The sequence below is a fragment of the Meriones unguiculatus genome, chromosome 3, assembly GCF_030254825.1.
Source record: "Meriones unguiculatus strain TT.TT164.6M chromosome 3, Bangor_MerUng_6.1, whole genome shotgun sequence".
NCBI lineage: Eukaryota > Metazoa > Chordata > Mammalia > Rodentia > Muridae > Meriones > Meriones unguiculatus.
This window is the reverse complement of record NC_083351.1, coordinates 7,042,846-7,056,844: the sequence shown is the minus strand read 5'-3', so window position 1 is coordinate 7,056,844 and position 13,999 is coordinate 7,042,846. Positions and strand designations below refer to the sequence as shown.

The 13,999-nt window shown below is 51.7% G+C and overlaps 1 protein-coding gene across 1 annotated transcript in view; it reads left to right on the top strand.

Moving 5' to 3' along the window:
- Casz1 (castor zinc finger 1) overlaps window positions 1-13,999 on the top strand; it is a 146,791-nt gene that overhangs the window by 69,383 nt on the left and 63,409 nt on the right. The gene's annotated exons all lie outside the window — the stretch shown is intronic.

Genomic DNA, 13,999 nt, shown 5'->3' with positions numbered 1-13,999 from the left:
TTGTTGCTGCCTCCTGTCACAAGCCGCAGAGTGCTGGCATTGTGAGTGCTAGGGTTATAGGTATGTTAAGAGGTCTTCACTAGCACGTAAGATGTTTATGTTTCACAGTCAGAGACCAGCCCCTCAAGGTACCAGGCCTCAAGTTTGGTATCCTTTGATCTCCCTCAGTCCTGGCCCTGTGTGGGGAGAAGGCTGCTCTAGAGAATCGCTCACCATCCATTCACCTTGCGTCTGGCACCCAGAATGCTCTTGTCCTTTACTAAACCACTTGAGCAAGGTACGCCTTTCCCTTTCCCTTGTCTTCTGGGAATAGGCATCCCTTCTGCCCTCCTCTCCTTCCTTGATGTCCCTGGAGCACAAGAGGCAGCAGAAACCCTAGATCCTTTGGAAAATGGTCTCATGGAATGACTCAAGGATGCTGGGGTCCAAGCCCACTGACCCTCCCCCTTTGTTGACCACATGGAGGCAGGGCCAGGGCACAGGTGTCTGCCCAGTTTCGGCAGGCATTTAGAAGTCTTGAGGGGTTTCCATGGAGTCTATATATCTTCTGAAGGAAAGGACGCCATGCTACGTGGAAACCTCCGTTTCCCCAGGTACTGGATAACTCAATAGATTCTATGATGACCTTGAAGTTAACAAAAAAAAAAAAAAATGAGTGACAAGAAAGACACAGAGGTTGGTGACTGAGAGGATCCAGAGGCAGGCCTCCAGGGACACCTCTGCCCCGTAATAGAGGCCTGCTTCTATTTCTTTCCAGTGAGATTCCGGGTTGACTGGGCTGTGGCCAGGTGGGGCTTCTACTTGCGAGACCTATAGATGCTGGAGCTCGTCCCACTTTTGCCAGTGAGCACCTAAGATGTAAGATACAGCCTAGCAAGGGAGGTGAGCCAGCCAAGTGAGGAAGAGGGTCAGAGACAGACAAAGGGGGACCTGAGCCACATGGACCCTCTGCCTCACCCGGCCCAGCAGGGGGTCTCATGATGAGGGGGACGCGCTGGCAGGTAGCCAGTTGCCCTGTTTCTCCTTGATGCCCGCCTGAAGTGAGTCCTGGTTTCAAGCTCCCTGCGAGCCGGGAATGGAGGAGATCCTATGAAAATGATGATATGTGACAATCAGTCACAGCAATTAGTGTTTTGGTTAACAGGCCTTTTTTGTTTTCTCTCACCCAGACAGAATGTCACAAATAAATCCTCTCCTGCATTTGCATATTAATTGGATCGGAGACGTCAAGCATCTTTCATTAAAGAAAATGATCTGCATATTTGGAGACATAAAATAGTTATTTTGATGGGTTTTTTTTCCTAAGATCAGGGGGTGGGGGAGGTAGGTGATAGGAGTTCTAGAATGGAGGTAGAGTGAAGGCAAAGCCAGCCACCCCTCTGTCTAGTTAACCCTCTGCAGTCTGGACTGGATGGGCCAAGGTTGAGCAGAAAGATAATTAGTCCGAAAATAAATCAAGGCTCTAAGGGGCCCCTAGGCCCAGCGTGGCTGTTAGGCAGAAGGGCCCCTCACTGGAGTGATGGGTGAGGAGACAGGCTTGGAGCTTAGTCTTGTTCTTAAATCCCTCCCTTGGGAGCAAGTAGCTGGCCTGCCCACAGTGTTTCCCTGAGACAGTGGGCATTAGGGCCTGGTCAGGTGTCCACCGTGTAGCCTGTCCGGCTGACAAGTCCCTCCTCACCTTGGCTCACTGGTCGGGTCCCATAGCTCACCCATCTGTGCCCCCTCTCTCCATGAGCTGTGCCCTTGCCCATCCTGTGTCCTTTCCATTTCCTTGCCAATTGTCCTCCCGCTCCCCTACCCAGATGGAAAGGTTTCTGGGAGCAGCAGAAGCTTAGAGTCATTATCACAGGAACTCGAAATAACCTAGAAAGCTACGGGGCCCATATTAGGGCATGAGTCCCAGGGAAAGCAACGTGAATGCACAGTTTTTGATAGGCGACTGACTGTCCGCGTCATCCTCGTCTCCCCTTGCTGCCTCCTGGAGCCATTAGTTCAGGTAGGCAGCAGGGATGACCTCACTGGGACAGCTCTGAGCTCTCGCAGGTGATCTCCCCAGGCTGCCAGCCCCAAAGACACACTCCCTCACCAGATACTAGTCAGGAGGAGATAGGGATGACACTTATGACCGCGTCACCTTCTGCACACAGAGTGTAGAGACTTTACACAGGGCTCCGCACTCGCTGCCTCCCGGTTCTGCAGCCCTCTGAGACAGGCACTCTGGTCATGTACGCTTTACTGATAAGGAAACTCGACCTCAGGGAGGACAGATAGCATGCCTAGAGGTGCCCATCAGAGCTCAGAACTTCCGGCAAGAGTGGGGCTCTCTGCGGCCAGGTTGGCATGCGGTGGGGACAGCGTAGCTCCCTGTCTGACCCCAGCCCATTGCCTGGGCATGAAGATACTCAGTGATATAGCACAGCGGGTTGCAGGGGCTCTCTGCATGGGTGGCCCCTCCACCCCATGCGAAAGATAAGAAGACCTGCCATCCCCCTGGAGATTAGAAATGGCCGTGGGTATCTCTCGTGGGCTTTTCTAATGCTAAAGCGGTATCTTCCACCCATACAATTTATATACAGTTTTGCTTAGAATTTTGAAGTGCTCATCATGGCTGTTTTCACACTCCTCAGTCGTAACACACACACACACACACACACACACACACACACACACACACACACACAGCCTCTCTTCATGTCCTGGGTAGATAGACCTGGATATTCCACAGAATCCAGTGGTTTGGTACTGCCTCCCCACTACCCAGACTCTAACATACACCCCCAAATGCCCAGCCGTAGGGGTTGTACTGGAGCCAGGCGCTACTTCCCAGCACAGGGCCAGGGCTCTAGAAGGTTTTCTGAGTCAGGGGATGGGGGCAATGGCATCCCAAAGCACCTGACAGCTGTACCCCAGCTTGGTCCCTGGCCACCCTCCGGCCCTCCCTGACTTCCAGCCATGCCTTCTTTTGATAGATGAGGAACAGAAGCAGGGGTCAAGTGTCCCTCAGATTTGGGAATTTTGGATGAAGGTCCTGAGGTGCCCTCTAGAGGAGCAAGAAGACAGGCGGGGGCTTTCTGGAGTCTGGGGGAGTCCTGGAGCAGCTGTTTCTGTTAAATGCCAAGAAGCCAAGTTGGTTTAATATGGTTGTAGCTGCTGGTTTGATAAATCAAAATAATTAAAAATAATAAATTTGATTCTTCTACCAGCAAGCTGTGTGTGGGCGCAAGGCCTGGGCTCTTGAGGTAGGATGGGGGATGTGGGAGAGGACCCTGGGGCTCAGGTATGGTGGAATCATAACTGAGGCGGGGGACGGAGCCTGACCTAGGGGTGAGCTCTCGGAATTGATTAAGGGAGAAATGTCTTTTATTGTAGGAGAATCAGCCGGGCAGGTCCGAGCCCTGCTGGCTTTGCCCCTGGCTGCGTGGAATGGGGCCAACCTTGGTTTCCTCATCTGTCCAATGGCGTGATAGCCCTATCGGCCTGTGGGGCTGTGTCAGGAGTCAGGGCTTGGCTGAGCATATGGTAAACAGGCAAGCCCATGGGCACACAGCCCTCATCCTGCAGGCATTAAAGGGGCTTCAGTACCCACTTCTTGTCCCCTCTTTGTACCAGCTTTCCAGTTCACAGTGCCTGGGCCACTAAACAGGCCCACAGCTTCCGGGGACTCCTCCACCTCCTGTGAGCTCCTGTCCTAACTCGGGATTGTTCTGTTTATGAGGATATCCCCTCGTTTGGGGTGGTTTCCAGTGACAGTATTCCTCTGGTTCCAGTATGGGGTCAGGAAGCAGTGTGCCACACCCTGGGGCCAGCCCTGGGTTCGAGGTGTCAGCAGCTCTGACTGGGAAAAGCAGGACCTAGAAAGGGTTTGTCTCTGCCCCCCATTCCCTGCCCCCATCTCCATCCTCAGGAGCCGTATTTGGTGTCAGGGCAGCTGGAAATCTGAACTGAGTGGAGGGGGTGGGGACAGGGAGGGACAGGGTGTCTGTCTCTTTAAATGCACTTTGTGTCAGTGTGATAAGGAATTTGATGGCTTTATCAGAAATACCAAAGCTTTATTTAGCAGGGTGAGGCTCACACCACTCAGCTCCACACAATCTGCTGATAAATAGCAAAAAAAGGAGGGGGGGAGGGAGCCGTGGACAATAACTCACCAACACCCCAGCTTAGCAACCAAGAAAAGATGAAGCAGAGAGAAAGACACAGAGGGCAAGTTGGAAGTTTGGGGGAGTCAGGGAACCCACTAGACAGAGATGGGGAGCAGAGACAGCTGCAGTGGAATTCTGGAAATCACGGACAGGCAGCCTTTCGTCTGTTCTCCAGTGGAGGCCCTCATGGACTTTTCTGTTACTAGATAAAACTGCTATGATTCCAGAAAAAAAAAATTATAATTTATTGAAGTGCCACGCCCTCCACAACTGACGTTCCCACTGGCCACTTTTATCTCCCGTCTATTTCTCTACCAGCCCAGCCTGTTGGTGAAGGCTCAGGGCCAGTCTCAGCCTGGGTCACTCGGGGAAGCAGGGAAGCTATGGCTTGACTTTACCTACCTGGGACATTCTAGAACATTCTTCTTTTTCTCCTCCTCCTCTTCTTCTGAGACAGGGTCTCCCTGTGTAGCCCTGGCTGGCCTCGAACTCATAGAGATCTGCCTGCCTCTGCCCTCTTAGTGCTGGGATTAGAGGTGGCCTCAGAACATTTCTCTGATACCTGCCAGCTGGGCAGTTCTTAAGCTTTCCCTCTCCTATCCTGGCCATTTTGGATTTTCCTTGCTTTCAGAGGCATCTCTGTTTCTTCTTCCTCAGACCCTCTCTTCCCAACTCTACAATTGTTTTCCTACCCCTGCATGGGAGCCCCTTGCCATGGTCAGCTCCATGGCCAGAAGGAGACTCAGAGAATACACTACTGGACACCCTCTTGGCTGTCCTCCCTTGATGGATATAGAGCAAGTTTAATCTGTGGGCCCCGCCCACATCTCTCTATCTGTCTCCCAAAGGTTGTGCCTCTTCTAACCAACTGTTTGTGAAGTTTTCTGTGGGTACAGAAGCAGGTTTCAGCACCCCATGCCCAGCTGTGACCGACAATGGATAGGGAGCGGGGAGTGGGAGAGGAGCAGGGAGGAGGAAGTATCTACCCTTCTCTCATGGCAACCCTGGTTCAAGAGAACCAAAAGCTTGAGTCCTGGCCACTACTCTAGGTTCAAAGCTACTTCTCCTTATCATGGACAAGTGTCACCTCTGAGTTGGTTGAGCGAGAGAAGTCTCTGCCCCACAGGGCCTCTAAATGCAACAGATGGACCAAAGCATTCTAGACCTTTCCAACCGGATGTTCAAAGGCTGCTTTAGGGGCAATTACAGGAACCTAGACTGGGGTTGGCTGAAGACTGCAGTGGACTGACTTTAGCCCCGCTCCCCAGAGCCACAGTGGAGCCTAGTGAGGGAGGCCCAAGATCCCTTCTAGTAAGCTGACCACAGGGAGCCTGAGCAAGGCTGGCCAACAGGCTGAGGGCCAGGCAGGTCGCCTTACAGGGATCCCTAGGCTTTGGATGGTGGGGCAATGGGATTAGCTGGGTTGCTTGGGTAGGGGAAGTTCTGGGCGGGAGAAACAGGGGAGCTGGGGGAAGGGGAAGCTGGCCAGGGCAGAGGCTGGAGGAAGCTGCCGAAAGGCCGAGGCCCAGACAGACAGGAGGCATAAATGGAAGTGACAGGGTCAGGCCAGACCTTTGTCCTGCAGCCTGATTAGAAAGCCTGCCCTGGATTTCTGAAACTTTGGGATGTTGTCGGACAAACTGGAGCTTAATTCTGTCAGAGCGCTGGGGAGATTAGAATTGACATCCTGGGAGCACATTCCTGGCTGGGCAGAAATCCAGCCCCCGCTGGGAAAAACCTGTGAAAGCATGGCCAGCCTATGGTGGCTGTAGGGGTGCTGTCAGCACTGGTGCCACTCCAGCTTTGGGGATTGGAGCCAGGAGTCTCTGGAAGGTTGGTCAATTTAGACAGGATGTGTGGAGAGAATGGAAGCTGGGCCAGGCCATTCCTGACACCGAGCGTTTTCTCTTGGTGGCACTGCCTGGAGCAGAGTTCTGACGGACCGACCGAGTCTGCCTTCCAGACCCCTGGAGCCTTTCTTTCCTTCAAAGCAACATTGAGAGGGCAAGAGGGATGCTTCCTGCTGAGCTGTAATAGCCACGGCCTGGTGGAAGGCAGTGGAGGTTGTCTGGTTGAGCTTCCCTGGGGGGGGGCAGCCAGTGCCCACCAGCAGGAAGCCAAAGCCAAGTACTGAAAGGCCTCTGCCACTGTGCCAACTGGGTGTCTTCCACCAGAAGCCCCATTAGCCTCGAGAAACCAGGACATGTCTCTAAAGATACATCCAACCCTCTCTCCAAGCTCCCAGGATCCTCCACAGGACTAATCAAGAAGAGAGTGACAGGCAAGACCTGTACAGGGGTCACCAGGCGGGATGGCCGCCCTCCCACCAAGAGATGGGTCTGGAGGACAAGACTGGTCAGCACCATAGTCCCAAACAAGGCTGTTCCCAGTACCTCTCCCCACTTCCTTCCTGTCTCTAATGACTTTTAAATATTGGTAAATATTTTGGCTAAAACAGGCTTTCGTGGCAGAGAGCAAAGCTGTACGCAGTTCAGGACCTACAAATTATTTATTAAAGATCTGAGATGCAGTGCAATTATGTGGAAAGAACCCAAAAAATTAAATAAATAAGTAACAAAATAAATAAATAACAGCCCCACTGGCCTCTTGAAGGCTTGGGGAGCTGCTCACATGATTGCAGACTTGATGAAATCCCCCCGGATGTAATGAGCTGATTTTTCTGCTGTTAATATTGCATCTGCTGATGAAGGATTCGTTAGGATAATGGAACGAAGCTAAAATATAAATGACTCCCTGTCAAGATGCAGCTTTTGTTTGTTGATCTCCTGACAGTTCCCGGGCCAAGGCAGGGGTTTCTGTGTGTATACGCATTCAGGAACAGGCAAAAGGGTGGGGGACGAGAGCTCAGGGGACCCCCGTAGCGCTCAGCTCTCCCCTACACCCCCAGTATCCTAGGCTTTTTCTTCACGTTGGACTGCCCGACCTTGGGAAGCTCTAGAGCTCTGGGGGCAGGGAAGTCATCAACTCAGAGTCCTGTGGAGGGAGCTGCACAGGGAACCAGGGTAGGAGCGGAAGTTTCTGCCTAGCTGGGCAGAGGGCTATGCGAAGGCGGGGCCGGGGTGCTGGGATTCTCAGAGGCGCTGTTTGCTGCCTGTGCATGCAGGGGAGGGATGCTGTACAGGAGATGGAATCACAACTTAGGTAGTATCCTAAGGGTGGGGTCCGTTATAATGTGCCTTTCCTCCCTCTCTTCTTTTTCTCTTTCTTTCCCTTCCTTCCTTTTCTGACAGATTCTAGCCCAGAATGTCGCTGTAGCCAGTGATAACCTGGAACTTCTCATCTTCCATCTCCCAAGCACCAAGCTTTCAAGTGTGCACTACCACACCCCATGTATGGGGTGCTAGAGATCAAACCCAGGGCCATGTGTATGCTCCACAAACATTCTACCCATTTAGCTGGGATGAGGGTAGCTCAGATGGTGGCTCAAATCCTGCACAGGGCTTCCAGGAAAGAGAGCTCATGTGAAATTACTGTATCACCCTTTGACTTCAGCTTGCCTCATCTAAAGCCTCTGCTGAGTTCCCAAGGCTGATACCTTCTCTTCCAAGCTCTTTTCTTTTCCCCTGTTGTATCATGTAAATGCACATGCCATAGAGTTTGCCAATGTGACCATTTACGTGCTCATTCAGTGGCATTAGGTACACCCACAGCTGTACAGCTATTTCCAGTGTCTAGTTCCAGAATATATCATATATATATGTATGTATGTATATTTGTATGTATATGTTTATGTGTATGTATGGGTGTATGTATGTGTATGTACATGTATGTATGTATGTTGGTTTTTCTTTTTTTAATAATTTATTTAACTTTATTTTATGTTCATTAAGGTAAAAGTGTCAGATCCCTTGGAATGGGCATTACAGGCAGTTGTGAGCTGCCATGTGGGTGCTGGGAATTGAACCCCAGTCCTCTGGAAGAGCAGACAGTGCTCTTAACCACTGAGCCATCTCTCCAGTCTGTATGTTGGTTTTTCAAGACAAGTTTCTCTGTGTAGTCCAGGCTGTCCTACATGTAGGCCAAGCTGGCTTTGAACTCACAGAGATTAGCCTGCTTTTGCCTCCCCAGTGCTGGGATTAAAGGCTTATATCACCACTGCCTGGCAAGTTCCAGAATTTTTTAATCACCCAACTCTTCCTTTCTCCAGCTCCTGACAATCACTAATCTCTACAATCCACTCACTATAGTCTAGATCTTTTTTTTTTTTTCTTTTTCATATAACTGGAATCATAGAATTTATAGCCTCCCCTGTCTGGTTCCTTTTCTTCCAGTGTATGTTGTAGAATGCATCAAGTCCTTACTACTTTTTAGAGTTGTATAATAGTCCATAGTGCGTATAAACCGTGTATTGCTTAGTCCTCAGTGATGGGAACTCAGACTGTGTCTGCCTTTGGTTGTCCTGAATAGTGCTACTATGAACATTTGTGTTTGAATGCTTTTAGTCCCTATGGCCCACCTTTGAGGTCTGTACCTTGGAGTGATGCTGTGGAATCTCTCCCACAAAGTGCCTTAGAATCCAAGATCAAGGGATAATTTCTTCATGTGGCAAAACTGTGTTAAACAGGCTTTTACAGGTTCCCACAGCACCCGTGTCCATGCACACGCTGAGTCCTGAGTGGAGAATGAGTGGATCAATTGATTGCTGCCTCTGAGCTCTTCCCTAGCACTCGGAACAACCTTCTCGATGACTCCTTGTCCAGCACTACCCATTACTGACCGGGCCACCAAGTCAGACCCCATTTCCTAAAGAGAACATAGGTCTTGTTCAGAGATAGTAGAGGTCTTTGTGGTGATCAGGCAGGGACTCTGGGAAATGGTGATGTTCCTTTCTCTAGAGGGAACTCCAGGAACAGGGATAGGTGGCTTTTCTCCTTGAGAAACCAAGCAGGACACCTCCCCCCATCATCTTCAAAGCTAGGCAGAAGAACTGCTTCAGGAAGCACCCATCCGCACAGGACTGTGGTCCTGAATAGGGAAGGCTCAAGACAGAGAAGGTGAGGGGAGCCAACACCAGCCCTGGCCAGCATAGGCTTTACCAGACGCAGGACAGAGGGGCCAAGCTGGGCTCTCCCTGCTCTTCTGTTATGTTACTCTTATTAAAAACACTCCTCCAGGAGGGGAGGGACAGCTCAGTTGGCAAAACACCTACTGTGTAAGCATGAGGACCCAAGTTCAAATCCTTAGCACCCAGGTAAGAAGCTGGGTGTGGCAGTACATGCCTTTGATCCCAGCCCTGGGGAGGCAGGGGACACAGAATCCCTGGGGATAGCTGTCCTGCCAGGCTAGCCAATGGGCCCCAGGTTCAGTGAGAAACCCTACCTCAAAAATTGAGGCGAGGGGCTGGAGAGTTGGCTCCGTGGCTAAGAGCGCATGTTGTTCTTGCAAACGACCCAGGTTCCATGTGCAGGTTCGCCACCTCCTTGGGCACCAGCCATGCATGTGACACACGAGGCGTACATGCAGGCCAGAGGCCAGACACTTGAATATGTAACATAACAATAAATCTAAAAAAATAATAAGAAGATGCTGGAAATCGATAGGAAAAGGTACCTGATGCCAACCTGCTCTGGCCTCCACATACATGCATACATCTGAAAGAGAAAGCTAGGAAATCCCTTCCCTGCCTCCAGCTGACTAGCCCCTCCCCCTTGGCCCTGTATAGATTTCTTCAGGATTCTGGCCAAATTCCAATCAAGACTATTTTGGGAGAAACCACAGGGCTGACCCAGAGCCCACTCTGACTTGTTGCTGGGACAGCAGAGCCTCTGCCCCTCCTGTCTCCTCTCCCTGTGCAGGGACAGGCAGCCTGCTCTGGCTGCCACCTCTGTCCAGATCCGTCCCCTGCCGGCGGCTCACAGCCCAGCGGAGCCCTCTCGTTGTCCTGCTGAACGCTGTGTAAAAGTTCCAGGCTTTATTTGGGCTTTCTGCTTTGCCCGGTTATGCTGCGGCTGTGCCTCTGATACACGCCCTGGCAGCCTTGCAGGGAGCAGGGGACCACCGGCCCCTGGATGTTGCCTTTCTCTTCCAGCCCTCCTTCCCTGTAGCACTTTTTATTCTTTCTTTTCCCTTCTATTTCTCCCTCCCTCTCTATCTTTTTTTTTTTTTTTCCTATTCTTTCAACATGGTTTTCCTAAAAAGTTTTTTAATCAATCAAATTTGAGGCAGAAAATAGGTTTTGTCACGCCCGGTCCCGGGATGGTGTGACTCTCAGTCAGGCTCCTGACAGCTCCTCAATGCAGGAAGGAGGCCAAACAGAATATTTCTCCGGGAAAGTGCCCGTTTCCATGACACTGCCCCTTGTCTGTGCTGCCCCCTCCTCAAGCTGCCCGGCTGACATGGCCCCAGCCCCTGTGAAAGCCCCAGCCGGGGAGGGTGGATGAGGATGGGGAGGTGGGCTGGGGTAGCAGGGGGTGGGCAGCCAGGCAGCCTGACAGCTGTCCTGACTCTCCATGGCCTGAGAAGGCTGGGGAGCAGGTCGGAACCTCAGACAGGAGCCTTCCCTGAGGCTTCACGCAGATGGAGCCAGGCAGCGTGTGGGAGAGACTGTGGGGCCAGGTCCTAGAGAGGTTTCAGCTCTAAACAGAAGAGATTCCCCCAGAGTCAGCTCCTTCAGGCCTTGGTACCCTGCTTCTGCACATCTTCCCCATCCCCACTTCTTCTACCCCCTTGCCCATCAAAGATTCTCCCATCATCCTTGGCTTCTTCCTGGTCCTTCCACTCTAGCATCTTTGGTCCCTGCCAATCTCCTAGGTTCCTACTCCCCAAATCAGAGCTCTGTGAAAGCCCTCTCAGTCTTTTCTTTCTAGCCCCATTCCTTCTCCTTTCTTCCTGTCCCCATCTTTCCCCCTCTCCTCTCTGCTCTTCTCGTTCTCTTTTATAATTAATGATTAGTTTTAATTGGTTTACTTAGGCAGCCTGACAGCAAATTAACAGAAGCCAGCCCAGGGCTGCAAGGCTCGGGTGGAGACCACTGTGTACTTCAGGCCTGGTCAAGGAAAGCGAGGACATGGCTGTCTCTCATGAACATTTCCTGTAGTGGGCTCCTGTGGACAAGTGCAGCAGCCAACAGGAAGAAGGCAACGGGCGCTCTGAAAGACGGAGGACTCGCTTTGTTGGCTGTCTGTGTGCTTTTGTCTTCTTTCTCCTCATATCCCCCCTGTACCCTTATCAGAGATGAGGGTCAGGTCAAAGATGGGCATGGCAGATACCTTTAGACTGGAGAAGGTTTGCTTTTGGTGCCATTGTTCTTGCCTGTATTGTAGCTGATGGGGTTGGCACCTCTGGGCCTACCCTTTCTCAAGGACAGGAAGAAAAAAGCCACTGCCACTGAGATCAGCTACCTAGGGACAGGCAGCCACCATGGCCTACAAACTCCAGAGCCCGGTTCTGATTATCACACTCCTTTGCACAGGGCCCAAAACCTTTCCATTCTCAGGGTAGTTAGGGTTAACCTTGGACAGGTGGATAGAAAAGAGATAGAAAATGGATGAATGGATTGGCAAATGAAGGATGGATAGACGGGATTGTTATATGGAGGGTGGATGGATAGAAAACTGGTAGTGGCTGGGTGGTGGCAGCACATGCCTTTAATCCCAGCACAGAGGAGGCTGTGAGTTCCTGGTCTATAGAGCAAGTTCCAGGACAGCCAGGACTATACACAGAAACCCTGTCTTGAAAAAGAAATGTGTGTATGTGAGAGAGAGACAGAGAGAGCACTGGCAGAGAGGATGCTCTGACAGCACTTGGACACCTCTGCTATGACTCCATAGTCCTTTTCTCACTCAGCCTGAGGTGTCCCCCTCACCTTAGCCTCCCTGGAGGCAGGGGCTCTCTTCTTTATGTTCTCACTGCCGCTGTCCCCTCCCCACCCTTGCAGAGCCCTTCCTTGACAATGCCAGCCTTCTCATTCACTGCCACTATCTGGTTGTGCCAACCACTCATCCCTACAAATCAGAATAAGTCATCAGCACTAGGAGGGGCAGAGGCAGAAAGTTCCGGAATAAGTGATGAAAATGGCCTACTGGCTGCTGCTCAGGTCCTCACTGGAAACCCAGAATCTATCTAGTGTCCCAGATCCGACGAAGAGATAATGGAGCCCCTGCTGCCGGCCAGGCTGCCTGCCCTGGACACACAAGGATGGGACGGTAGGGCGGTAGGGCAGTGCATATCTTGGTGCCCGTGTTTATGCCTCCTGCCCCTCCCCCTCCTGCCTCCATCCCCAACCAACTCCTGGAAAGTTTCCTCCCGATTGTTCTGTGTGATCAGATCTGCAAGTTGCTCTCTAAGCTTCTTGTCACATTTTGACTTAATGAAGTGCAACTGCTAAGGGATTTGGGTTCAGCGCTCCGGTCTCCCTCGCTCCCTTGTTGTCAGAAAACAGGGGTGGTTGGGGACGGCAACACTGTGCTCTAAGTCGTTATCATTCCGGTCAGTCTGTTTAACACAAAATTAAACAAAGAACTAATTAGTGCCTCATGAATTAATAAATGCACAGTTGCCAGGGAGGAGGGAAGGGGAGAAAAAGGTGGTGGAAGGGAGATACTGGAGTTGTAGAGTTGGGGGGCTTTGGGGGTTCAAGGAAGGCTGGCTGGGGCGCCTTGACGGATCTCAAGAAGGAGAGCTTGGGATGGACAGGACAGCGATGATGCCCTTGCTGGGGCCTAAGGCTCACTGGCCGCAATGTTCGCTCTGCCAGCCGAGCCCTACCTACTCCCCAGCATTAGCTTCGGGGTCTCCATTGCCTGTTTCCCCGGTCTAGCCCATAGTTTCTCCACTTAATTCAGCTCACCTCTCCTCTCTAACTCTGTCAGTTTTCTGCTCTTGAGGCTTCAACAGCCTCTTCCACCTCTGCCTGGAACCCATTTTCTCTCTATTGCCCTTTACCTTAACTGGTCCACTCAGTCCTCTGCGGACCCCTCAGCTCCTACCTCAACTGAGTATCCTCAGCCCACAGAGAAGCCCTCCCAGCCCACTTGATGATCCTCAGGCTCTCGACCCTTTTATGCAGCCCAGTAGGCTCCGCCCCACCGAGCACCCAGCATAGTCCGTCACACTGGCCTAACAGAGAGCGGAGCCCTGCTTAAGAGGACATGTCAAGTACAATTAGCTTTAGCTGTCTAAATACGTCCTGGGAATGAGGGAGCGGCGGTGGGACTGGGCGGCATTCTGGGAGTCCTGGACAAGGTCACCTCATCTCCTGCAATCCCCCAATCTGATTTGGGGATTACATAGACTAAGGAAATTGGTGCTATTCTTCTTGCATCATTGATAAGCCATGAACAAGGGAGAGGGAAGAACAAGGGAACAAACAGCAAACACTTTGTCCGGCAGGGCAGGTGCTAAGGCTGGGGCATGGGGCCTGGCCCAGGCAAGGGCAGAGGGGCCTGGCCCAGGCGGGTAGGCACAGGTTCCTTGGGTCTTGTCCCTCCACAAGTGTACTCTGCCACATTTGAACCTGGATCCTCATACTCCCGCTGTAGGCTGCAGAGGACCTGAGCCTGTAGTAATGATGAGCTACATTCCATGTTAGTTAAAGACACTCCAGTGTTGTTCCTTGCCCTGTCTGAACCTTCTGTGGGGGTGTCTTGATTCATCGGGGTGGAAGGTGCTGGCCACAGTCTGTTTGTATGGAATCGTAGCTTCCTGATCTTGCCCCCCACCCCCACCCCAGGCACTCACACAGTCACTTGGGAACACCTTGGCATTTGTCATGTTTGTTTCTAGGGCCCAGAAAAAAATCAAGGAGTGGCTGGCGCTACATTCATTGTCTCCAAGAATGCCTACTTAGCCACTAAAGGTTCATGGGAGCCTGAAGGCCTATAACCAGCGTACACATG